The 26,427-nt window shown below is 37.9% G+C and overlaps 1 long non-coding RNA gene across 1 annotated transcript in view; it reads left to right on the top strand.

Moving 5' to 3' along the window:
* The window catches only part of LOC140254097 (uncharacterized), a 45,145-nt gene extending 21,994 nt beyond the window's left edge, over positions 1-23,151 (top strand). Inside the window, exons 2-4 of the long non-coding RNA XR_011904055.1 lie at positions 14,283-14,494; positions 19,981-20,085; positions 23,026-23,151. This is a non-coding gene — a long non-coding RNA (uncharacterized lncRNA). The remainder of the gene's footprint in view (positions 1-14,282; positions 14,495-19,980; positions 20,086-23,025) is intronic.
* Positions 23,152-26,427: the final 3,276 nt, after the last annotated feature.

The raw sequence follows: 26,427 nt of genomic DNA, 5'->3' as shown, positions 1-26,427 counted from the left end.
AACTTTGGATGCTCTAAAAGTTTTTTTGGACATTGTTATCATAGAGCAGCTAACCGAATATTTTTCAGGGATTTGATCTTTACTTTGTTAGATGAGTCTTTTTTATTCCCTAAAACTTAGAAAATGTAGATGGAGGCTAAGTCTTGAAGCCTTCATTTAACATATCAGGTAAAATCAGAACTGCAACATAGATAGCCCTGAGGATGAAAAACAACCACCTAAAAATGACTCAAGGGAAAGTTGCTATGACAATAGTTTCTGAACAGAATTAAAAAGAAAAACCCCACTTGCCTGTCAGTAGGAAAGTACGACACCAGAGGTTGAGGTCATTCTGAAATTAGATCCTCTCCAACAAAGTTTTCAATTAGTCCCCCTACACTAGAGCTTTCAACCAGCTTCTAACAGAGCTTTTGTGAACCCAAACCTCACTGTGACCTCCCAGCATCTGTACAAAAGTATGAGAAATATTATACATAGCTGGAAAAAAGGAAAAAGAAACAGCTAGGTAATCTATGCAGATGGACAGAACAAATTGCAAGCTAAGCCTTTAGGAATGCTAATGAACATTTTCATTCTTAAATACTGTTTGATCATTTTTTTACATGCTGCATTGCTGTATCTTACTACATTTAAGAGGTACACACGCACTGTTCTACACTCATTACTGAGACAAGACGACTTCGCATGCTAGGGCTCCTCTAACATTTCAGCAGCGTGACATGCCTGGTATGCACCACTCAGAACATGTGAGCTGTTAATTGCCACAGCACAAGATTTCCCTTGGAGGAGAATTCCCATGGTGAGATTTGTCTGCAGGGTCTATTCTATGCTACTTAGGAGGCAGCTGTTGCAGCAGATGACAAAATCTGAAAACAAATCAAGACAAGCGTGATTTTGATATGTGGAACTGCTGTTTCAGACATACCGAGAGGTTTACATTACAGCGAGGCTGTAGACGTGGAACTGCTGTGAAACTTCATGATCTGCATTTGGCACACAGTCTGTATGAATTCAAGGAGGTGCAGCTGGAATGATGCTGTTATTCGGATAGGAAACATATATGTTTTTAATGACACTGAGTTTTGTCTCCAAAAATACGAGCTACAGATTTAACCTTGAAGTTTACAATAACTCTTCCTTGAATGACTTCCTACAGTCTCCACTTCAAGAGTCCAAATCTGAGATTCCTTTAGAGGTCTGCTCCTCTATTAAACCAGCACATTGCCTCTAAAATTATATCAAGGATTTTCATGCTAAATACCCAAAATAAAAAGCAGCCCCGCTGATTGATTTTTTCTAGATTTTGTTATTCCTGGTGTCATTGATTTGTGCATTATCTCTTGAGGTAAAGCGAAGCCAACACATCGTACTATAAAGAATATCCAGTTCATGCACTGGGCCCTCAACACATTTTTCCTACCAGCAAGATCTTCTGTCTGCTTCAACTGTACAGAATTAAATTTTGGAATAATAAGCACAAAGATTGGCCTTATATCTTATTAGATTGTGTTACAACAATAGTAAAGACTCTGAAATGACAATGTGTTTTACCAGGAAAATGAAAATCAAAATTATAGAAAAAATATAAATTTTTGTGGTTAAGAATTAATATATGCTACCACATGAAAACTGTTTATAACTATTAAGCTATGAAATTGAATTTTTAAAATAGTAAGTGCTAACCTTCTGCTAACTATATATAACAGGTAATGGTCAACATAGGTTATCTTAAAATGTTATACTGTGTCAAATGGGAGGCTGAATGAGGTCTGCAGTGTGCAGAGGACAAGACCAAATACTCACTGCTCACTACCAGCCTACACATAAAGAAGATACTTTCACTTATTTTAAAGAGATTAGAGATCTTGATCATTTTATTCAATTATCTTTAGACATCAACTAATTTCATGGCCCAATGCTGACTGCTCAATAGGAATGGAAAACTCATTCTGGATTCTTCCTCTTGCATTCAAATTTCATTAGCGAAACACCTCAGATCTTTTTTAAAATTGTGCTTCTCTGCTTATTCAACCTGTGTAGTTTCACAGTCAAGACAAAAACAAAGTGTTTAATGAATGATACTTGTATTTATATAAATATACATATGATATGTATGTGTAATGTTCATAACATAAATTGAATGCATCCAGGTTTAGGGTCATATCTCAGCCAACCTTTGTGTAAGGCAGCAGGTGATAACGGTGCTGTTAACATGAGCCATGATGACAGATCTGTCCACTACAGACAGTGGGAGATCCACTGCCCTACACACAGCTGGCCCCATCAGAAAGGCCCCCAAGTGGGATCTGCAGGCTCCTCACATGCATGCAACACCTTTTCTTCCTTCAGCTGCTGCACGTATGGACAAACCTGGCTCAACCATTTACACATGAAATCACACAAACTGCAGGATGTGGGTAAAGCAGACCCATTTGGGCCACAGCTGGCCAGTGTTGCCCCAAGCTGTCTTGACCCTGGCTGCTTTATCTCTGCCAGCATTCTCTAACTCCTGCTGTCCACTTCCTCCATTCTGCATGCCTCCAAACAAAGAGGAGGCAATATTTCTTTACCAGACAAGGCAATTACTGCTTTTCAGCTGCATAGCTTTCTCCTAGATATCGACTGCATTGCCTTCAAAACAGGATAGTGTCAGAAAATTTATGTCTCAAGCTTAGGCTCAATCTTCCATTCACACTGAAAGCTATAACAGACAGAGAGCACGTTTAGAGTTCATGATAAAGAGATCAGCTCACAGCACTCACTCAAAATATGCTCCTAAGTAATTTAATTGGCATCCTATATCACAAAATGAGAGTATTTATCTTAATCACTGACTAGAAAGAATAGCTCCCTGCTGTTATTATAAAACATTCCCTATTTCTTGAAGAGAATTTCTGAATTAATCCTCACTTACCTCCATCTCTACTGAAATCAGTATTAGAAACAGGGTCTGAAGCAGACAAATGGGATTCGGTGGGTTAATTTGCACAAATAATTGTAAAGAAAATATGTTCTCAGTTAGTAATGGAAGGAAAATACTACTGTAACTAGAAGACAGAAAATATGATGAGAAAGCAAGCAGAAAGATATCGTGTTTTAAAGACTACTGCTCCTCAGAAGACATTTGACAATTCGATGCTCTAAAAATCTCAGCAATGCAGTGAAGCTTGACCTGTGTAGTTCCCATAGCTTAACACACCACAGTATAAAACACAGCAGCATTTTAACTGAATCATAATTAACCCCATCCTACTACAAGCTTCCTAACCAGGGACCAGTTGTTATAAAGGCAAAACAAACACAGAGGCTGACAGCCACTTTCCAGTAACTGACAGAGACCCCAAGTTTACAAGCATGAAGTGATTTCACATATAGAAAGTCATAAAACTTCTCTCAGCAGCATTAATGTTGTCCAACCACACATTATTTTTAAAAGAACTTGGGAGTGCTTGTTTGTATAAATGATTTGATTTCTTCCTTTCTTATTATTTTAACTTTTACTACAATATAAGGAAAAATTTCTGAGATAGAAATTGCAAGTTAATTTCTTGCATAAGTGACTTGTAACTGAGTTTTTGTTTGGCTCCTACAAAAATGCAGTGCTGATAGTCCTGGAGGGACATGCCCTACAGAAGTAACAGCCCTTTAAGACTGTTTCTCTCTAGGCCCTGTTTTAAGATAGGCAATGATTCATTTTTTAAGCTTTCATAAGAAAATATACATCAGTCCCAGTGTCATCTCAAAGAGTACCTCCGGCTCTTAGCTACTGAGTCAGCGATGCCACCAGCTCTTCAGAAACAGGATATGAAACCAAATCATTGCAAGCTGCAACCACATGAGTTGGTGTCCTGATCTACCTTCTATGAGCGGAAAGCCTGCTCATCCACATGGCTGCCCTCTTCTCCCACCACAAATGTCTGAAGGCCTGCAGAAGTCCATGTGCTGCAGTCCCCATGCCTGGACTTCTCAGACACCTGACATGATCATGCAAGAGCAATGGCAGAGTAACAGCGTGCGTGACCTGCAGTTGTAAGGCCAGTGTCTTGTCCAGCCCTGCATTTTGATGACTTTCACATAAAGGAGGGCTCAGTGCTTGAGCCCTGTCTGCTCTGCCAGACAGGAAGGCTTTAATCCTGTTACTACATGGAACCAGCTGCTCTCTGGCAAGAATCATTATGCTGTTATCTGCAATCAGCAGTCACCCCCCCCCCTCCCCGAGCCTGAATACACTCTGTAAGGCAAAACAAAACTTTCCCTCTCAGGGTTTCTGTCATAAAATTTTGAGCTGAAAACCCCAACTGGATTGTTATGTGAATTCTGCTGCCATTGGGATGGGCCATGCACAGCCTGTCTGAGCGCTTTGTACCACACAGTTTCAAACCAGAGAACATCTGCTCCTCAAGTAATGGATCTAATTGAAAAAAAGTTTCTCCTTTAATCTTTACAAGGACATATGAGTACATTCCTCCTCTAGAAAATAGAAGTTAATGGTTCTCCCTTTCCAGGGGTATATTTGATTACTCGTTTTATACATTTGTGAAGGGCTGTGTGCATAGTCTGAGATGTAATATTTGATTTCTAGACCTCTGTCATAAACAGCAGTTAGAGTCATTAGACATTCTCATTCAATAAAGAAGGCTAAAAAAGGATAACCTTAATGGATGCCCTGTCACATCTCATCCATCTTGAAAAAATTACATCTCATAGTAAACATAAAACCTTTAAACAAGGCATGATGCCCCACTGCCCCAAGCTTTTCTTTCAGCTGTGCAACCTGCAGCCATTCAGATTCTATAGATGCTGCTCATAGCACCTTAATAAGTGAAATCTCAGCTCTAGAACACCTGCCAAGAGAAGAGAACAAAATACTATGAGGAAAGACTGTAAAGGGATTCGGAAGTCTCAAATCCCTGAGAGAGCTATTATTAGATGACAGATTTAGATTTCATTTCTGCTAGAAAAAATTTCAGACATTGGGGATGCTTAGTCATTAGTAACAGAGCAGGAAATAAAATGTAGAGACTTTTACCACATATTCTGTTTGAAACAAAACAGATATTTTAACCAAAAACTATTTTTGAATTGGAAGCACAAATCAATGTAGTCAAAATAGGCTACTGGAAAGTATACCAATTTATATCTCAGGGGAAAAGCAAAAATTGTAACCTTTCATAATGATAATCATGAAGAAACTAGATTGGCGAGCAGGCTTCACAAGATTAAATGGGTTGAACCCTGAGAGGAGGCATATTGTGGTGTAACTAGAACATTTATTTTCTTTGGGAACATTCCAACGTAAACTACAGAAAGTAAGACATTAATTTCAGTTTTTCTTTCTGCTTACCTCTTCTATTTATTTAATCATTTTCTCCAATAGAAAATAAGCATGTGGAAAAAGGAATGAAGCAGCTTTAAAAAATAAATAGCCCAAAATGTTTAAGTTCATAGCAGCTGAAAAATATTTCTTTAAAAACAGAAAATTCTGAGAAAAAATGTGTACTCTCTGCAGCTCTACTTATATGAAATCCAGCACTGATTTTTAGCATTTTCAGTGACCACTCATGAGAAAAATACAATGGACTTCCTTTTTCAATAGCAAGTAATTGAAAGGGGGTTAACAGAAGGGACAAACTAACAGGAGGAGGGTGAGGACAGGGGAGTAGCTCCATGGGTGGCAGGAATAGCAAAGCTTTATCCTGCAGCCAGACCACAGGTTCTCCTCTATATTTTCACTTGCTCTATAGAAGTGATTTTATTTCATATAGAAATGATTTTTTTTTAAATTTATTTCTGTCAAATGATGATGGAATCAGGCAACTGCTTTAAAATGTATTTCGGTAAAACAGTAATTGTAGAAAGCATATATTGACAGTATAGAAAGTCCTCTTTGGAGATCAGGCTAGAGTAAAACCAGGCAAACTTTGTATTATAGTACACTTTCTACAAACCAGAAAGCTGTGAGCCACCACTCACTGCTCAGACGTGGAGCTTTGCTATGAAATGCACAAGGGAAAGTTTGACAGCTAATTAAACTTTTTCCAAAATACACATGAAGAATTTTATGAAAGAGGTCATATTTTTTTGACACGCTGTCTTGCTGACAGGAGCATTAAGTTGAGCAGGACCAATTCAGTAGCCAGAATCATGCAGGATGCAGGTGTAAGCCTGCTGGTGGCACTGGCTCAAGGCTGAGTTCTTTTTGGCATTGCTTGTCTTGCAGCAGGATCTTCAGTAGGTGGCACTTTTCATGTTTTTGTTAGTTCGTTTTTGTAATTTGTCACCTGAACTTCCTTGTCCACACAGTCTGTAAAGTACCGTAATGCTAATTTTAACAGGTGTAGCTCAGGTTTTGTGTTTTGTATGCTGTCTTTCATACTTCTGTTTAAGTAGGCAAGGTTTTTAAGAGAGAATTACATTTCTCTGAACTTTAGAATTCACCTTAACTTTCCATGTTTTAGTGAAAGAATTAACCTAAAAGGCTAAAGACTGTACAAATCGGTATTTTACTCAAAAATAAGAGCAATGAATAATTCAAAAGCATAATGCAAGCAGCAATCACACTCTAGATGTACTTAGTAATAGCCAGGAATAAGAGTAATCAGCATGGGTCTTTGTAAATACCTGTAAGGAATTTCTGTCAATCCGGTAAAGCATTCTCATTATATTTTCTGCTCTCTGCACTCTAGTTCTTTTCTTTTTTCCACAAGCATCATTATAAAACAGAGATTTGTTCTTTAGCCCCTTTGACTAAATCTCACTTCATAAAGAAAGGGATTTCTTGTTTATTTTTGGGTTAGGCCAGAGCAGGTTTCTCTGGCTTTCTGCTTGGAAGGTGCATCTTAAGGAAATGAAAGGATTCCCTTGTTATTTTCTTCATGTTTTCATTGGCAAGGTATTGCTTATCTTATGATACTTCTTTGGTGATAAGAAATCCTCTCTGAGATGCCATACATTTAACAAAAGAAAGCTGAAAAGCAGAGCACCCTGTAACCCGTGGCTGTTTAAGATAGGGAGGAGGTCTGAAAACACAGGTTTGGGAAGGAGCTAGTTTGAGTAAAACAGCCAGACCCCAGGAGTGCAAGCTGGAACTATACCCTTGCCTATGAAGTGGTTTAAAAAACAAAAACAAAAAACAAACAAAAAACAAAACAAAAACAAAAAAAAAAAAAAGAAGAAGAAGAAAATAAATAATTTCATTTACTAAATACATGAATAATTCAACTGTGAAACATGGCAGAAGAATAATAAAGGCATTGGCACACGAGAAGAGCTGCCTGCTGGTGTATTTTTAAACTTAGGTAATGAAAATCCACATAATTCATATGGAGTTGTTGTACAATTAGACCTCAGCACTGCTAGAAGTCTTTGATATGTCAAATATTGGACAAACTTTCAATGAGCTCTCTTCCCAGTCATACCAATATGTTTAATATATACTGAAAATACATAGGCAACTCTTAAGTTAATGCCACCTATTTCATTATGTCGCTCCACAATGTCAGAGGTGAATGCTGGTGGTGTGACAGTAAAGGTGAACCTTCCAGTCAATATTCTGCTATAATTTTTTGCTGTGCGACAGTTTCACCAAGTTTCACCAGAGGTGGTTCACGTTGGATGTTAGGAAAAAATTATTCTCTGAAAAAGCTCCCAAGCTTCCACATGAGCTAGAAAGTGAGTCCAAGGTAAGATTAATGAAGAAAATGCTATTTGATTTGTAGCATGATTTTCTTTCTAACTTATTTAGTCTGGAGAAATGTTCTTTGCCAAAGGACACTTCCCTGTTCAACTCCAGCTCTATACTGAGACTAATAAGCATTCAAAGTAAAATAAAACTTCTCAGTTTTTAGCCAAAATAGACAGATTTTTAGCAAAAGCTATATGAAGAATTTTCCTGCCAATGGATTCTATTATTATGACAACAAAGAAGCTCTTCACACTCTGCTATCTATCAGCATTACTTTCTGCTATAGACTTACTGCAATACTACTTTAGACTGCAATATTACCTTCTGCAAATGTCCCAAAAACTTCAGTCTGCCCTATAGTCCAAATATAAAATCTAGCCCTCCATAAAGTCCTTGGAATGCACAAACTGCCTACCTGTATAGGTACCTTCAAAAAAACAAAACAAACAAATGAACAACAAAACCTCCTTTTTCTCTTTTTCTGGGTATAATTTTATATTCTACTGAAGTGTCCAAGATTTCAGCACATAAAAGCACCAAAACAAATTGCTCACTGGGAAAATGGGGTGATAAATTCAAACAGAAATTCAGGTACAGATTTATGTGAGCCAAAGCCAGCTTGTAAAATATTAATTGAGCAAGAAGGACACCATAGAGAATTACCAAAGTACTACAAAGACTGAAAATCAAAGAAGACTATAGCTTCTGAAGCCAAGTAGAGAACTAGCAACATGGCTCATGTCATGCTAATCTCTCTGGTTTCCATTTCACATTCTTTTTGTTTATATATATGTGTGTATATATGTAAATACACAGTCAGGTAGACATGCACACCAGTTAATCAGCTGAGATTTTCAAGATTAAGTTGAATGCTGTTTATTTTAGCCTTCTAACCTCTCATACTGTGAAAACATTCTCTGTTGGGGTATCTGGAAAGATAACCCAATTTCCAAAAAAGGCAGTATTATATCACAGTGATGTATGTATCAACAAAACTTCATAATCGTTAACAATGGTATACACTGTGTGGTATATTAAAATCAATCAATAAATAAAGAGACATCAGAGGAGGTTTTTTTTTCTGGTCCTGATTGAACTCTTTCCTTACCTGAGTTTGAAGAGAATGAGAACTAGGAGCCATCACTGAAGAAGAAGATTTCAAAGGATCAGCTGGAGATCCGTATTGCCCCAGGAGCTGCTGTGTCCCTTCCTCTTGGCACTGGTACTCAATTGGCTGCATGTGTCAAGCCTTGTTTGAAAACTTGGCAGCTGTTCAGAGATGATCTACTGGATCAACCAGATGATCTGCCACTCTAGCAGCTCTGATGCAACAGAGCACAAGAAACAATACTCTCCTTAAACAACTACACCTTGTTAAAAATATGGTTCATTTGTAACTTGCCAAATTAACAGTAACCAGAACAAGATATTCCATACTGAGCTGTGAAGGAGACAATGTTCACTGTAAGGAGTGAAAAGGGCTTCCTTTGGCCACCTGTTCACTGTTTAACTCTGCAGAGTTGGCAAGGGAAGCACAAGTCATCCAGACAATGACAGGCATTCCCTTATTCATTTTTGGTTGCTTTTTGACATAACAAGTCGGCAACCTGCAGAACTCAGCGTCAGATTAAAGGCAGTTTAGCATAGCACTGCATTTTTTGCCTGGTTGAGTTGAACTCAGCATTAATGTAAGTCTCAGAAGTAACAGATCGGATGTAATAGAAAATAGAGAATGATACAGAAGAGCAGTTTTAACAATCCTGCACCAAATAGACAGCTCATTTAAAAACAGGAGACTCACATAGAAGATCATTACCATCAAAAGTTTTTCCCATGCCCGCTTGTCATTATCTATGCATTCTCACCATTTCTGCTGTCAGTACCTGCACTCTGGCTCTGCAGTGAACCAGGAAAGGATGTTCAATCAGCAAAAGACCTCTCATCTATCTACTGTTCCCACAAAGAGCATTTTTGGTATCCTATCAATATTTCGCTCTTTTTTATTTTGGAAATTTCCCATTGAAATAAAAAGAAACTTTTAGTCCTTCTTAAGCAAATGGAGCTGAAAAACCAGAGATTGTTTAGAGATACCTCATTAGCTTGGTCAGTATGAAAAATCTTTATGCTTTGAAAGTAAAGAACCATCAAATGTTGCTCCCGTGTCTTTGTCCAAATCTAGGTGACAAACTAAGGCCATGTAGTAAAATATATTCAACAAGAGTAATAGAGATACCTAGCACTTCTACAGAGCCTACCATCATCTACAAACTGTTGCCCATTCGTACATCTCTGTGGCTCATCCCTCCTCTTTTTTGTGTTGCTAGTGATATTTGATTTATCTAGCGTAGGAATAGTCTCTTCGTCTGTGTTAGAAACAGTCATGTATGTACTCGTAATATTCTCAAGGATGTATGGAACATAAGAATATAGGTCAGTAAGGCAGCATGTGCCTGATGAAGTCAGAACCTCCAGTTGTAGGAAACTATGCAGTAATTGTCTGTCTAGCTCAAAAGAATTACATCTACTGCACACATGTGTCACAGGCCAAAGAACACTGCCATAAATGTACCATAGAAAGGACAGCCTCAGCCATAATGTGCCTCAGGAATAGAACAGGAGACTCAAAGATAATCAGCATCTAGAACTTCATAAATGAAACTTCCAGGTGACATTAATTACTGATTGTGCAGAAAGGAGGGAAAGACCTACAGTAAATCTGGCTTGGTCTCTCCCCAAGTCAACTAAAGGGTATTACTTGAAATTAAGAATAAGTACTTACCTACAAATGAAGGTAGATGTCACCACAAACTAAATTTGAGTTCGATGTCCAACTTCCTTTACTTCAGTCTATAACTCTCTTCCAAAATAATATGGACAGAAGAAATCCTTAAAGAGCCTCTGGAACCCCTTTTATTTCAATTCTGAGTGCAGCAATACTTATCATAGATACTTTCAAAAAAATAGTAATAAAAACAAGAGAAGTATCTGAACTACTTACCAAAGGATGTTTATGCTTGTATATGTCATCCTGTACTGTTATGGCTCAGACATTGCTCTGAGTCTTAATGAAGCTCATGTGAGATCAGTTGTAAACGGGAACTGTGTAGACCAAGTGACACAATGTATCTGAGAATGAGTTATAAAAAATATGCTATTCTGAAATATGCTATAATTCTGAAAAAAGATTCTTGGAAGAAAATGTGAATACATTGGTGGAATTCTATGGGAAGCAACATATTCTTCCACAAACAGTATGTCATTGCCAAGAACCGTTTTTACCTTTCTTAAACGATCTCTTTATATAAATGCTGGACTGGAAAGTGTTTTCACAAAAGAAAGAAGGTTCTCTGTTTGTGGTGCTCATTTTGCTCTAGGGGATGTAGAATTTGTAATCTGCTTTAATGTTTTGCAGCTTTTCAGATGTCCCTTTCTCCCATATTCTGATGGCTGAAACATGTTTAGAACAAGAACAGCTATAACTGTAAAGACGCACGCCTTTTCAAAAAAAGTCATAGCTAATGAGAGTTTTTAAAATGAGTTACTCAGTGTTCTGTATTTTCCAGAGAACTGGTGGGATGAAGGGATTACATACATTTGTGGTTGCTCGCTTCAGTTCCTCATTCTGCTTCTGAAATCTGCTTCTCCTATACCCTGTTGAACCAGTTGTTGTGAAAAAGCAGAGAACTGTAGCTCTTTGTGCATTTATCAGTTGTGTCTTAACCCAGGCACATAACAGTTTATCATGGAAACTACTCATCCAAATAGTTCCCACGAATATAAGTTCTGTCCATTTTTCACTTCATGCTTTCTTTGGTGTCCTCACCTTGCCTTCATTGAAAATAGGATTCGCTGAAATTTGTCAACTGAAGCCATTTTGTGCAGGAAACATTAGCTACTCAGTTAAACAACTTCATGTATTTGTCAGTTTAGAATGCTGATTTTTCATGGATTGTTTTACTTTTACATGAAACTGGAATATTGTCATGACGAATATTTTCTATTATTCATTTGAATGTCTTTGTTTCTTTCCTACGATACCTCACTGAAATATTTACAGATTTATTTTATCCAATGTAGGCTCTACAAAAAGAGTACCAATCCATTTCAATAGAGAAATAAAGCAGTTTTTACTGGAAATATATTATATGGGTTACTTTCTGTGGCTTTCATCAATACTCACTTTACATTTTCACACTGTTGAAATGACTTGCTTTGAATGTCAAGTGCAATGTTACGTGGTAAAATTATTTGATATGAATGTTGTGATATATAACCTAATTCACATTACACTTGTTTAAGAAACAAATGAAAGCTTCTAAACAAAATAAAGACCAATGACTAATAATAGTTAATGAATTAAAGCACATGACTAATTGATGTAGCTGTTAAAATTATAGGAACAGCTTGTATCTAGTGCTTCCAAATTTGCAATATTGAACCTGGGTCAGTACTGTGCCTCTAGAGACTTTATGTTATACAGCACTGAGAAAGTGGAATATAAAATCATGAAAAAAATCCAAAAATCAATACAAAACCAACCACAATCTTGTTAATTTCTGTAGTTGCTTGAATAGCTAACATATTTCTACCAGAAATGAAGCCTACTCTGCTTTTTCCTCGTGAAGCTATGAATAATTGATGTCAGAGCAACACAGAGAATGTGCATTCCTATTACCTAAAATATTTGAGCAGAAATACTTCCTGCCCTTTGTAACTCAATAAACATCAGCAAAAACATGCTGGATTTCTTTCACATATACTATCCAAATGACAGTGATGAGCAACATAAACTGCAAATACATATTAAGGAATAAGCCCACTATGTCTATTAAACTGAAAGCTTATGGAAGTATGCTAGTGAACTCACTAAGTATTTAATTGTGCATCCACTTCAGCTTACACAGTGTATCTGGGAAACCTTCTTATGTCAACAGGAGTTTTTTTCCAGAAGAGAACATTTATTACTGTTGTCTTGGCAACATGAGCACCATGGAAATATAAATCAGAGCTTAAGAAGATTTTGTTTTAAAACTCTGAAATAAAACAGAGTAAAAATAAGAGCAGAACTTTATGATCTGGTCTCTGCTAAGTGCATGAAATGACTAGATCCATATGCATTACAGTATTTCACCTTGCTTGGCATTGTTGAGACTACAGGTGGAGTTCAGTCTTAAACAGCATCCAGGAGCCATGCAGCGAGAAAGCCACAAGCAAGCTACACGCCTTACTGAGCCCAGCAGAAAGCTGAGTGCTTGCAAGGCTGTCACCTGGCTTAGAGCAATTACTACTGTTATGATCGTATTAATATTAACATTTACTGAGAATTACAAACTTCATGTTAGGAGTCAAAGTCAAATAGCCTTTCTTCTGTTAGGCTAAAAGGCTTTACTACTGTCAACTGCAAAGGGAGAGCCCAGACAATGTGAAACTTAGCCTGTGTGAGCTGCCCCTGTTCCCATCACAAGTTTCAGTACAATACACTGGAAATATGCTCTGAAAGCCAATCAGGTAGCCAAAACATTTCAGGCTACCCAGCATGTAACCCTAACATCAGCTGGAGGCAGAGGAGAAAGTACTGAACTAACCAAAAGACAAATTTACTAATCAAGGATGAACTAAAATGTGGATTTCAGCCTGGATCCAGATTTCAAGTGAGGTTTTTCTTCACTTTCCCAGAACCACAGCACGTCTTTATGGATAGCAGCCACAGTACTAGTCTAGCAAGACCAAAGATATTTCTTCCTGCAGTCAGAAATAGCTAATAAATGTACACAGTAAATAAACAGTTAAATCTAACCTTACATCAACCAGATATCAACCAAGTTGCAGCAGCAATAATAAGGACTGGGTAAATGCCTCCTTATTGATGCCTTTGCCTTTAAAAATAAACTGGGCTTTGTGATCAAAACCAAAAGCTGTAGTCAGAGACTGAATTTCCTGTGATTTGGTGTGAATTTCAAAAAATTCAGTCAGTAAGACTTTTTTTCAGAACTTTTGCCCTTTCTTAATCCCATAAACTGATCTCTTCTTTGCTGATGTTCTCAAAGAACTTCTGAGGTAATTGCTAGATAAAACATAAAATAGAAGCAGAACATCCGGACAGAAATCACTCAGTGTCTCTGTAATTTTTTCCCCGAGAGAATAAATAAATAAATAAATAAATAAATAAATAAATAAAAATCCAAATCCTCTATCTTTGGAAGCTCCTAACTTGTTTTTGTCAAGGTGAAAATGGGGTCTCCCTCCACTTTCTCTTGATGTTTTTCTTCTTCACCTCTGTAAAAGCACAGATATAACAAAGCATTTCTGTGCCTGCAGGGCAGACATACAACTCACAACAGCAGTGATCTTGAAACTTGCTCGTCTTCATTTCAGATCTAGAGAGAGAAGGGACCGCCAGCCACAGGAAGCAGGTTTGAGTTTGTACTGGTGCTAAGTACCACACACTACTGCTGTTATAAGAGAAAACTGCTCCAGAGCATGACCCATTCAGCAGAACAAAGTCGAAATACAGAGAGGAAAATTACAACAGGCACTTAAAGATGATCTGCAAAGCAAAGAAAAAATTCCCAAACTTTAAATTATTTTTTTCTTACAGATGATATAATTTATGTCATACACGGATGTAAGCCTGACTGTTGTCTGCTCACTTCGTAAGAATTTACCTTGGCTGAACCTGGCTAAACTGCTGTCTTTGATTCTTCTATGCTGCCCATTACTAAAGCATCCATTGCAATGCCTGACACACTGTTCTTCAAAGGATGCCAGTGAAAGCAAAAGAAAGTATGATTTGCCCCATTTTATTGATGGGTAAGAGATAAAATGCGTTTGAAAATTGTACCTTGAATCTCCTAAGAAAACTGGCAGACTGAAAGAAAGAGCTCCATTCTACATTTCCTTCTGCCACGTGAAACCTTCACTGCATAACAAGGTTTTTTTTTTCTCTCTTTTTCAAAATTTTTAAATATTGTTTTTTCTTTTTAGTTATGCATGTTTACAGTCCGAGTGACTCCTGATAGCAACATTAAAAAAGCAGAGGAAATGAAACATAAGATACCCTTTTAAATTCTTGATACATACAAGAATCTTCTACCTTATTTGTATAGGGACAGTTTGCAGTGCCAGCAAAGTTTAATTACCTTTGGTTTAAAGAAATCGATGAGTAGAAATTTAGCAGCAAAGTTTTGTTACCGTTAAGCAAGGTATTCCTTATTGGTAACGCTGAGGCATCATCGAAGTAACTCTCCAAGAACGCTCCACCAGTTAGTTGATCGTTCGTGAGCAGGTTAAATTTTCACATATATTACATATTCATTACATTCCCAAAATCATTATCCTGTCCACCCCCATGATTGCCCAATAGACATAGCCCTATCTGGCGATCTCCACCGTCATCTAGCCGTCTAGCACTGTAATGGCCCACTTTCGGGCCATTGTTAGTCCTTGTGGCGGTCGTTTACTTCTCGACACTCTTTTTGTCCCAAAATTTGCTGTTGAATGCAAGGACAATCGAGAATTCTCCGCACTCACAGATAAGTAAGACAAAGGGGAACATCTTGATGCTGTCTGTCGCGATCTAGGCATTCCGTTGCTGCTTCTTTTGACTTGTTTAAAGCGGACCAGCCTTGCAATGTCTCCCCATCTACAATACTACATCCATAATATCTAAATTATCATCCGCAATATCTAAAGACCAGTGTGATGTTGCGAGCAAATATTAACAGAACATTTTGGGTAAATTACTTCTTCAAATCACTTTGAATCAAATTGAACTGTGTTTGATGCAGGCGATTTGACTACCTCTAAAGCTTTATCCCCTCTGACTCCTTGACTACTTGTAACTGGGTCATGCAAAAATCGTTAAACAGGTGGCAAGGTTTTCTTTTCAAAGGTTGAAGAGTGCATACTTACACAATGGAAGCAAGAGGGAAAATGGTGTTCGACTTTTAGTTGGAGAAGACAGACGCTGAATTTTCACAATTGCCTGCCATAACGTGTTTTCAGAAATTCCAGTCTAAAAGCTGCTCTTTCACTTGCCATATTGCCCCCAGAGACAAGTTTTGCTCATGTCAGGGTTGAATGATCTCAATATCTGAAATGGCAGCACAATGACGATCACAGAGGAGAGCAAAAAATAAAAGTACTCCCTCTCCATTTCAATCTCAGTTAATTTGATGCTTGCTGGTGATCCTACTGTGGCAGAAAGCATTTTATTTCTGGTACGGTGTCTCTGGTTGGAGACTCAGAGCTGGAAGATGTAAAATGTGATACTGATGTTCTCTTTTGATTGTCAAGAGGTACTTTTTCTTTATTAATGGAGTCCAATGCTCTTGTTGGAGGGTTTTCCATGAATCCTACTGTATGTACCTACTAAAAGAACTTTAACTTTCTTTACCCCAAAACTGGTTTCCTGACCTCTAGGTTGCTTAAAAATAAATAATTAAATAAAAATTTGCAATGTATGTATGCATTCTGTATCATCAAAACAGCAGCTGCTATATACAACCAGGTCTTAATACAACCATATTAAGGTTGCAAAGTAAGCATGTAAAGACAAGATGGAGCACCTCTTAGAAGAAAGAGTTATTATATCATGATGTTTACAAAATCCCTCTTGGTCTGCATGTGATTTCTTTCCAGATATTGTAATTCAGTTAACACTTTTTTTTTTTTTTTTTTATACCCCTTCAAACACCACAGTATAGTAAATAACATCAAAATTCAGGTCTTACAATTAGAAAATCTGATTGAAAGGGCACAAAGTAGAATAGAAATTGGTTATTTCTATTATACACTTATTTTAGACAGGTCTACTGGCTAATCTCTCTCAACACACGTGCAAAGATCTACAGATCAGCAGTGAGATAACAATATTTCCCCACCTTTTTTTTGGCTATGGCGCATTCTTAAAAACTGCACCATTACCAAAGTCCTTAGCAAATAGAAGTCACACTGAAATTTCGCTCAGAATGGCCAAGTTACAGAGAAAGGGCTTATGTGGAGAATATGTAAAATATGTACTAATTATCCCATGGGGAATTAGTAAAACAAGAACCATGAAACCTTGTTTCCCTGTACAGCTCTGTTGAGCTGTACGATGCACACAGTCTGTCAATTGTTTGGTCAATATATGCTTTGCTCTTAGGACTCTGCTACACAGACTATTTGAGCCATGTTATAGAAGTTCCCAAGCCTACTACATACATAGTTTCTGAATGTGCTTAATTAACTGGGGGGAAAAACAAACAAACAAACAACAACAAAAACAACAGATTTTTTACCCTCAGTAATTTTGGCTGCAAAGATGTCCACAAAAAAAGCTACAGCAATGATTTTTAATTGTCACATTTTCTCTCTTACTGTCCTCTACCTCCACCAAGGCAAAGACAAAAAAATACCAGGTATGATAAGAATTAGACTTGCTCCTCTTAGTTTAGTTAACTTTTGTAAACACTGCAGCCCCAACAAAGAGAGTAGTAACCTAATATTTGAGAGTTGTTAGGAAGAGTTGAAGAAATCCTAACTACCATTGTTCAGGATCTTTCAAGTAGTGGCTTCTGATTACCCCCTGCCAATCAGGATTACACTGACTGGGAATAATGCTTCCTGATAATTATACTGTTTTATAAGGCATGAAAGATGCTCTGTAAAACAGTGCTATCTTTGAATGTGAAATTAAAAATAGAATCTAAATATTTAATCAGCATTCTTGTATTTCTAAAGTTGTTTAAACATAAGCTACATAATATTTGCCCCTTACATTCTAACATATACTTTATTCTGATACATTCTAAATACTATTAAGAAACGGCTGTAGCTCATGATAGGATATTTTGCTCAGCAGATATGAATGTGTCTTGTTAAAGACATATGTTACCATGGGCAGAAAGCTCATGTTAAAATCTGATTGGAATAGCAATGTACACAATAAGTAATAACATTAGTTTTTTTCTCATTATAGCTACTGGCAAAACATTGATTTCAGCACTTCAGTGAGCATTTCTGCTTACATTTTACTGCAGGCCAAGTGGAAGTCCTGCAATGTCTGGAACCCTCAGTATTTTCCATTGCCACATCAACAGCTGCTAGCAAGTGCTCAGCCTTTTATCAAGTGCATGGCTCTCTGCTGCTGTCCCCAGCCAGCCCACTCTGCGAGGTCACATCTGAAACATACACCTCTCACTCACAGTGCACACATTGTCCTTCCCCGTTCTAGTAACTAACCTCAGCACAGATCTTTATCAACTCAAATGAAAGATTTGAGTGACAGTGATATCTAGGTGTAAATCTCCCTGCATGTGTCAATTTGGGGGTATTAGATCAATTCAGTGAATCCAGATTAATTACTGAAGTACAAAATAATAGTCACCATTGGCATGAAGTAGACAATGTGTGTTTTAAATCATACTCTGGTAGTTTGATTCAAATGTTCTGTTTTAATTAGCTATATTGCTAGGGTATTGAAGGAGGACACATGATTATTTTCTTATGTGCAGATAAAAACTGCAAATACTGCTTGCCATTAGTCATTTTTTGAAATAAAAATTCTTCAATTATTCCTTATTATTTTTGCTTTCTGTGGCTACAACGAATGAGATATTGTTTTTTGACTTGGCTCATGTGCAGATATTGAACTCCAGAACCTCCTATTTGTCACCATCAGTTCCTTTCCACAAGTTTAAGCATTTCCTCTTACTCAGATAAGGTACCCACAGCATTATGGCCCACGTAACCACACACAGCTACAAGCAAAATAGCATATATTCTTAAAAATTACTCTCTTTGAGATATTCCCCTAAACTGAAAAGCTTCCCAACTTATACATGAAAAGGCAGAATAAGAATTTACCAGGGTGCTGCCATTTGGGAACTCAAGCAGTCTGCCAGCTGATGGATAGAGATGCACACCCCTCTGCTTAAAGTCGTGGTCTGAATTGATTGCTCTGAAGGAAGATGTGAAGAGCTGGCTGCAGGCGTGGGAAGATGAGAGAAAAAATAATGCTAAGTACTTTCCAGGCTTTGAGAATTAGTTACAAACTTTTGTTCATGAAGATCACTACTTTTTCATTTAGTTAATTTTGTCACATGAAGACACTGATTAGGTCAAATTCTTCTTATCAATCCAAGTTTCCTGTGCCAAAGTTTCAGTACAATAAATAAGATTAATACAATGGGAAATAACCGAAGTTTTGCCGTTTGTCTGCACTTTAGCCTCCATTTCTCTGTTGGAGAGGACAGTGAGACCATGATTACATTAGAATTATGAAGGATAAATCTGTTTGGTCCTTCTTCAGCCTGTACCATCTGCAGATACAGGTCATCACTTATAATGATGCCAGCTGCGGAGATGCTGAAGGCATCATGAGCCAAAGCATACATGTGTGAGGGGGAATAGAAAAAGCTGTAAAATAAGATGCATTCATTATTCTTAATAACTCTATTTTAACAAGGTATGTGCTCAGAATGATGAGACAGAGCAAGCAATATCAGCAAACTTTAGCTACCTTAGAAAGAATCTGTTAGCAAAGACATTCACAGCTTTACCAATAAAATCTGTAATCACAATGTACATTGCACAAAGACTTCTTACGTTGCTACAGGATAAAGCCTTGAAGCTATTATCAAATTGACAAGGCAGCTGACATAAAGCAGGCAGGCAATTATTTTGGATGGCTATATCTCTCTCATTATTCTGACAAGATACCTCTTCTTTTCCCTTTTGATGCCAAAGTATAATTCTCACGAGCATTCTTATTATCTATGCAGAGTGGCATGTTAACCGTAGGTAACATCCTTGTTGGATGCAGCTTACAAAGGGCTGGACTTACAGTGCTCTGTACTCATTAAGGGATAAACTTCATACTCTGTATCCCATTAAAAGTTTCTGCAGAAGTGAGAAAACCTAACGACTGCACTGAACTTGCTTAGAGAGGCAGTAGATGAAGAAGCCTTGAGGACACATGATGCAGGAAGCCCACTTGTGGAGTTCAGCACTTCCATGTGAATGGACATAGCGTCAGTGTATCCTGACAGGTATGAGTTAGGAATTAGTAGGAAAAGAACTCCAAATGTTTATCACAGAAGCAGTTTTCCTGTCAGAATATGTAGCTTTGAGAAGCAGGTTGTGAGGGAGATGCAAATTAGTTCCCAGAACAAAAAAGGAAAAAAACTGAATTACTGTGTTTGCAAACACAGACTTGTGAAATGTTGGCATCTTTTTCTCCACACAGACTCACTCCCCTCTTCCCTAGTGTCTTCACAGACACGTGTATCTATGAATTTTATTCTTTCTTACAGATGGGACTAATTTGCCGAGTCAGACTTACAGTCAATCAGCAGTCACTGCTGGATCCAGGCTGTGGATATCCCAGTCCTGCACTCTGATAACATTGTGAGGAACAGGTAACATACTGCATTATTGCATGAGCTATTCTATTTATTGATGCATTTTTCAACATGAAGGTAAATAATTTCAGATCCTTTTTACAACTGAAATGAGCATTTTTCTCTAAAAAACTAAACAAACTTATCTTTATGACATCTTCAGGTTAGAACTAGTTCTCAGATTAATGCCTGTGGTTGTTTTTTGTTGTTTTTTTTTTTCTTTTTTATTTTTGTTTTAAAGAAAGAAAAAAAAAGAAAGAAAGAAAAAGAAATATAAGTTATGCTGAAAGAACTTGGATGACCTTTTCTCTCACTACTGATTCACCCAATGCACCGACACCTTCATCAGTGGCTCATCAGCTTGCTCCAAACAACATTGTGAAAGGCTTGCTAGTTTCTGGCGTGATAAAACCTTGTTTTGTTACTAGCTTACATATCCTTAGCAGGATGCTTCTGTGTAGCTTCACCTTCAACTGGAAAAAGGCTAGGCTTATTCATAGTGGCTTGCCTGAAAATTATTTCTACATTGACAGATTTATTTTACCTCCTGTATATGGATGTGAAATCACATCAGCTTTTTAAGGTCATTAAAAATAACTAAATAAAATACAAATGTAGTGGATTTATTTCACCCTTTCCCCTTAAAATAAACGCTGTTCCTTATGCTGCTAGATCTTAAACCAGTACATCACTTCAATGAGACAGATCAGAGAATAATAAGGAATGTCATATCCTGCATTATGACTGTCATGCTGTTTAAGTAAAATGTCACGATATGGCATTTAATACTGCATTATTTTGATACATATTCTATTTTATTAAAAACTAAGACAAGCCATTACTTAATGCAGATTGACACCTCATCTAATTTATTGAATAGCTTGTGATATAGATGAATACCAAATACAATGAAACTGTTTATTGCTAGGAAAAAGGAAAACAAATTAGCATTCAGTATACTAATTAGAGGAGCAGCTATTCTCTGGGTTTGTCTCTTAGCCTGGAATCATTTTTCTAGGATATAGAAAACAGATGCTCTTTTAATTAGAAGCAGAGATTCTGAGTTTCAGCCAGAAACACCCAAGAGTATGCTTGACTGTATTGGACATAAAACACAATCTTTATACCAGTTTCACCACTTTCTGTTAGGTAAATATCTACTTGTATATACATGCATCAGCTAGATGGCATCAGATCGGTTAAGGCATGTGCTTCTCCAAGTGGTTGTGACAGTCTCCTTTTCACAGGGGAAGGAATACTAGACAATAAACTAGCAGGAACTGTTCTTTAATATAAGTGGTCAAGCCCTGTAGCTTTTTAAACACAAGATCCTGGATTCTGTCCCCAGTGCTGCCTATACGCAGTTCAGCTGGCTGTCATCAATGACTATATATAGAATCAGATTTATTACTACGGGTGTGTTACCAAGAGAGTAAACCCGGCCTGATAGATGGAAAAATACTAATTCCCTTCAGCTGAAAAACATTTTCTGTAGTCTGCTTATCCTTCTCTCTTTTATAGCCAGAATGGCAGTAATTGATGCCTAAAAACTACCTAGGCCAGAATAAATATGAGCAGAGAAGTCTAAGTGTGACCTCTCAAAAATTTTAATTTTACAGCAACAAAAACACAATAGCTGCAAATGACAGCTTTGTACACAGAGAGAAACCAAACTCATATGTTCACTACAGGTCATTCCATGTCTAAATGTAGACAGTGATAATGAAAAGGGAAAAGAACGGTCTTGTTTATAATACTGTCTCTTGAGGTTTGGGCAACCATCCCAAAACAATAGCCAGTACGTCACAACAAAAAGTTCAGCCTGGACCTTAACTCCTTTTGGATCTACATAGGGTAAAAGTTAATTATAGGTTTCATTTGGAAGCTGACAAGTAAACGTACAAGGGTAAAGGACTCTGCTGGCTCAAGATTATACCACTCATCATGAGACTTACCTAAGCTGAAACAATGAGCTGTTACCTCCAACACTCTGAAAACCCTAGAACCACAGATGACTACCAAAGACTGCATGGCTCTGATAAAAGAGAAAGACAACTCCATCCTAAGCTCTCTCAGTTAAAGAGCAAGGATGGAAATGGGAAAGAACTACTGGAACAGGACTATAATTGGCTCACCAGTTCTATGGCACCTAACCCACTCTCATTGGATTTCAATACGAAAGTTCAAGGTGTTTAGACAGTTACAGGCATACTAAACATATGTACAATATTCAGACTTTGCTTGCAGACCTCAGCCCTCAGCAGACTACAGGACATCTGAATGCAAACTGTAGTTGTGTGTTACTATAGAGAGGACAGTGTAAGAGGTAAGCTGTAGAGTTTTAAATAGGCTTTCAGACCTAGAAAAAAAAAAACCTGAGTCAACCGCAGTGAATCGAGAGAGTGAAGGAAAACCAATACAGTGAAGTGCATGAGCAGACTGGCAAGACTTGTGACAGCTGATGTTTTCCTTCGAATTTCAGCTTTTAGAATTAAGGGACTAAAGAGAGAGTCATTTAATGAGATATTAAAACATTCCTAGCTCCTGACAAGGACATTTCCACATTTGATTTGTAGTTCTTACTTCAAACATGAACTTAATAAGAATATTGAACTCTTTAGATAAGTGAAAAGTTCAGTATGTATGTCATGTTTAGATTTTAACTACTGAAAGCTAAAACTTTCTTAAAAAAAAAAAAAGAGGGGGGGGGGGGCGGGGGGGGGGCTTCCTTCCTATTAATCTGACTGCTTCTGGTATAGTTGCCTTGGAGCAGAGTATTTAAAAGGTAGTTATAATCCACAACATTGTTTGAAGTGAACCTAGAAATCATGGCAATTTAAAACCAGAGACTGGAAGATACATTATGGAGCCTTGGTCTTGTATGACATGACATAAATGCATTACTACCAGGAAATTATTTTAACTTTTCTACTGTAAAAAAAAATTGTTTTTCTATAGAATTCAGAGAAATGAGTGTAAAATACACCTGTGTTCTCCTGTTCATCATTACTACAGTTCCAAGGATCTTCAAGCACTCTGTAAGTATGAATTCCTCAATTTACACACCAGAGCTGTGAACCCAGCATTATGCCTACTTTACAGTTTGAGCTTACCGTGTGGTAAGCTCAAGGTCACAGAGCAAAGAAGCTTGGAATAAACCTGCATATAGCTCCTGGTCCCTCTTGGTTGGCATTCTTTCCTACTCCTATGCTCAAGCTTAATGACTGTACAGCACTGTAAATACCAGCCGGTCCTTCAGCACAGAAGGACACAGTTTGCTTTAGTGCTATTTTTAGTTAAGCAGATCCCACTTCTAAATCTGCAATGCCTCCATTTTCAATATCGTGATTATGTTTGATGTTCCACAGGAAGATGAGGGAACTAGGGTGAATCAGAAAGCACAATGCAGAGTAGGCAATACCTTGCTGCCTTCTGAAACACCAACCCAGAGCAAGCAGAAGCTTTGGTGGGGGTTTTGCACGGGGAAGAGGCATCAGGCAGCTGGACATGTCAGCTGGGCGCCTCATCAGGCAGCTGCTGCAAGTGGAAGGTCAAGAGTGAGTTTACTGTTTACTGAATTTGTAAATTACTAATTATTCAGCTCGCTAAGCAAGGCAGGCTCATTGCCTGCGCGTGATACTTCCCCCTCCTGTCTCCTCAAAGGGCATATGGAAGAATAGGAATTCTCAGCTATATTTTGATAGATGAAAGTCATTAAGGTGCCATAATAAAGGGCATAAAGAGCTATAATGGGCAGGTCACTAATGAGTGCAAGTGTATTTCCATATTTGTCAGAGAACAGCTGTAGAAGACAATGCCTCGATTTGTACTGAAAAAAAAAACAACCAACAGTTTCTGCAGAGAGCTTGGGATAGCCTTGCTAAGAGGCAGAGAAATGTGGGGTCTGCATGCATGGGGAGTGATGGCCCAGAACAAACTAAAGCAGTGCTTTCACTCACATTCACAGCTTTCAGTTATGGGGGAAAGAGAGCAGCTGGAGGGACCACCTCTGAGCTGCAGTCATTTCAGACTGACAGACAGAAGCTGCCAGAGCTGCCATGTGAGGGGAGAGATGGTCTCAAAAGGAAGCAAGGAAACAGTCCACAACAAGTGGATCAAATGCAGTGAGCCTAAACCAATAAGAGATTTGTCATGTCCTGTGTCTTTCAGTCAAAGAGAAAGAGGTAGCTTCGGAGAGAAACTATCCAAGGATAAATGAGAAAGAGACCTGAGAAAGGGAATATCCTCGTCATGACCCGGTGCCTAACTGAATTTTTGTTTGCTCTCAAAGTAGCATGCCTCTCAGTCTGGCCGCACTAGAGCAGGCACAAATAAGATCAATCGGCAAAGGTGGATGGCATGAAGAAGCACCATTATAAAGGCCAGCACAGTAGAACTTCAACCTAGTATGTATAAATAAAAGGAAAACATGGGGAGAACATATCCGTCTCTTTCAGTGACTTACATCAGCTAAGTGGGCAAAGAGACATGTCCTCATCTCCAAAAATGTACCCCTGTCCAGGGAGACCTTGGTCAAATTGAGACTCAAAACTTATGGAATGAGTAGTGTTAAGATATGTGGTTACACTCCCTACAAAGTCACTGGTTGCTGCAATATCCACCAAGATCTTTTAGATTTGTCCCAGACTGAAAATAGTTTCCTCACTGTACATAAAAAGAATGGGAGTGAAGATTAACAAAATAGCAGATTCCCATGATGAAGATAAGGATGACAATTACAGAAAACTCAAGAAAAGAGGAATTATAGTAAAATCAGTGTTCAGCATGGGGGGATGGAAATACGAGTCAGCAATAGCAGATGAATGAGACAATCTTCCAGAAGCTTCAGGTAGGAGGGATGGGTTTAAACACAACAAAGAAACAATATACTTAATTCAGTGAGAAAAATAATAATGAAAAGCAGCTGTTACTCCAACAGAGAGTCTGTGAATGAATCGCATTGTTTCAGATGAGAGACTATGCCAAGACACTTCCAAGCAAGTTATCCAATTGACGCATACTGAAACTAGGCTTCACAGCGTTCAGATGGGAAGTGATGCAATGATGACAGAGAAATGAAAAATAGCTGCTGGATATGACAGAAATGAGTTGGGTTTTGGGAGAGCAGCTTTGGATTTCTTATTCTGGCTTGTGGGAAGAAATAAACTGGGCTCAACTACTGTTGCCTACAATGCAAACAGCAGAAGATGAAAGGCAGACAACTATATCTTATCCAGAATATGGTTAGAAATGGCTTTTTCCTCTTTGCATCCTCTCACAATCAGAAAAAGGACTGTATGGAGACCCAGGGAAAACTGCAACATGGAAAAAAATTGCACCACACATATTTACCATGCGCCACCTGAGTTTGATACATGGACAATCTTGATCCCACATACTTTTCACTCTGATGCCTTTCTGAACTACATTTTTACACTGTTTGCCATTTGAATTTAAGAGAATAATCACAAAATGACTCTTCAAAGAAAAAAAAAAAAAAAAAAAAAGGCTTACTTACATATCCTCAGGTTGTTGAATAATGTCTTCAGTTGTTGGAAAGGGCAGCAAGATGGGGTGGATTACAAGTGATTTTAGCACAACTTTCCAGCAAGCACACATACATGTATACATGTATGACAGTTTTCCTCTGATTTCTGTAGAAAACAGAGCAACTTTAGTCACTTTAATTGAAGTCTGGAAGCTGCCTTTGGAAAAGAAGAACAACAATGTGATTCAGACTGCAAGTGACCACCTCCTCCATTTTGTAGGTTCTGCTGCTGCACTGTCTCTAAGCCTCACTCAGCCCCAAGTTCAGCTTTTAAAGATCCATTAGACATTGCTGCAGAATAATTACTGCAGCACTTGGCTCCAGATCTAACTTGGAAAGTGCTAAATCATCAGCTCTGTGAGCCATAAATTGCCAGTTCTGGTCAGTCTCAGTGAAAGAAAATATGAAAGCCACAGCTTCTTTGCTGACATCCAATCCAATTAAGACAAAGCCACATAATGAAAACATTGTGTAATAATCTCTCCAGTGGTTTGTGGTGCCTTTAACACAAACAGCAACACAGACAAGGGGTGGCTCTGAGACTGAGCAGTGCCCATCCTGGACATGTTGGAAATGGTCTAATTGTGGCTTGAAGACCAGAGAAGACTCATAGTGAAACTTTCTCGTATTAACTCAAAAGTAATTACCAACACTTTCCTTCTTGGAATTCAGTTCTCCCTTGTTTTGTACTTTACTGCAAGGAAAAAGTAATAGTTAGACACCACATTGACAGTCCAAGAGGTAAACACAGGTAGAAAAAATACTTTGATTATGAATTGCCATTTAATGTTTTCCAATTTGCAGATGTACTC

The sequence above is a fragment of the Excalfactoria chinensis genome, chromosome 6 (genome assembly GCF_039878825.1).
Source record: "Excalfactoria chinensis isolate bCotChi1 chromosome 6, bCotChi1.hap2, whole genome shotgun sequence".
Taxonomy (NCBI): domain Eukaryota; kingdom Metazoa; phylum Chordata; class Aves; order Galliformes; family Phasianidae; genus Excalfactoria; species Excalfactoria chinensis.
This window is presented reverse-complemented; position numbering and strand designations above follow the sequence as displayed.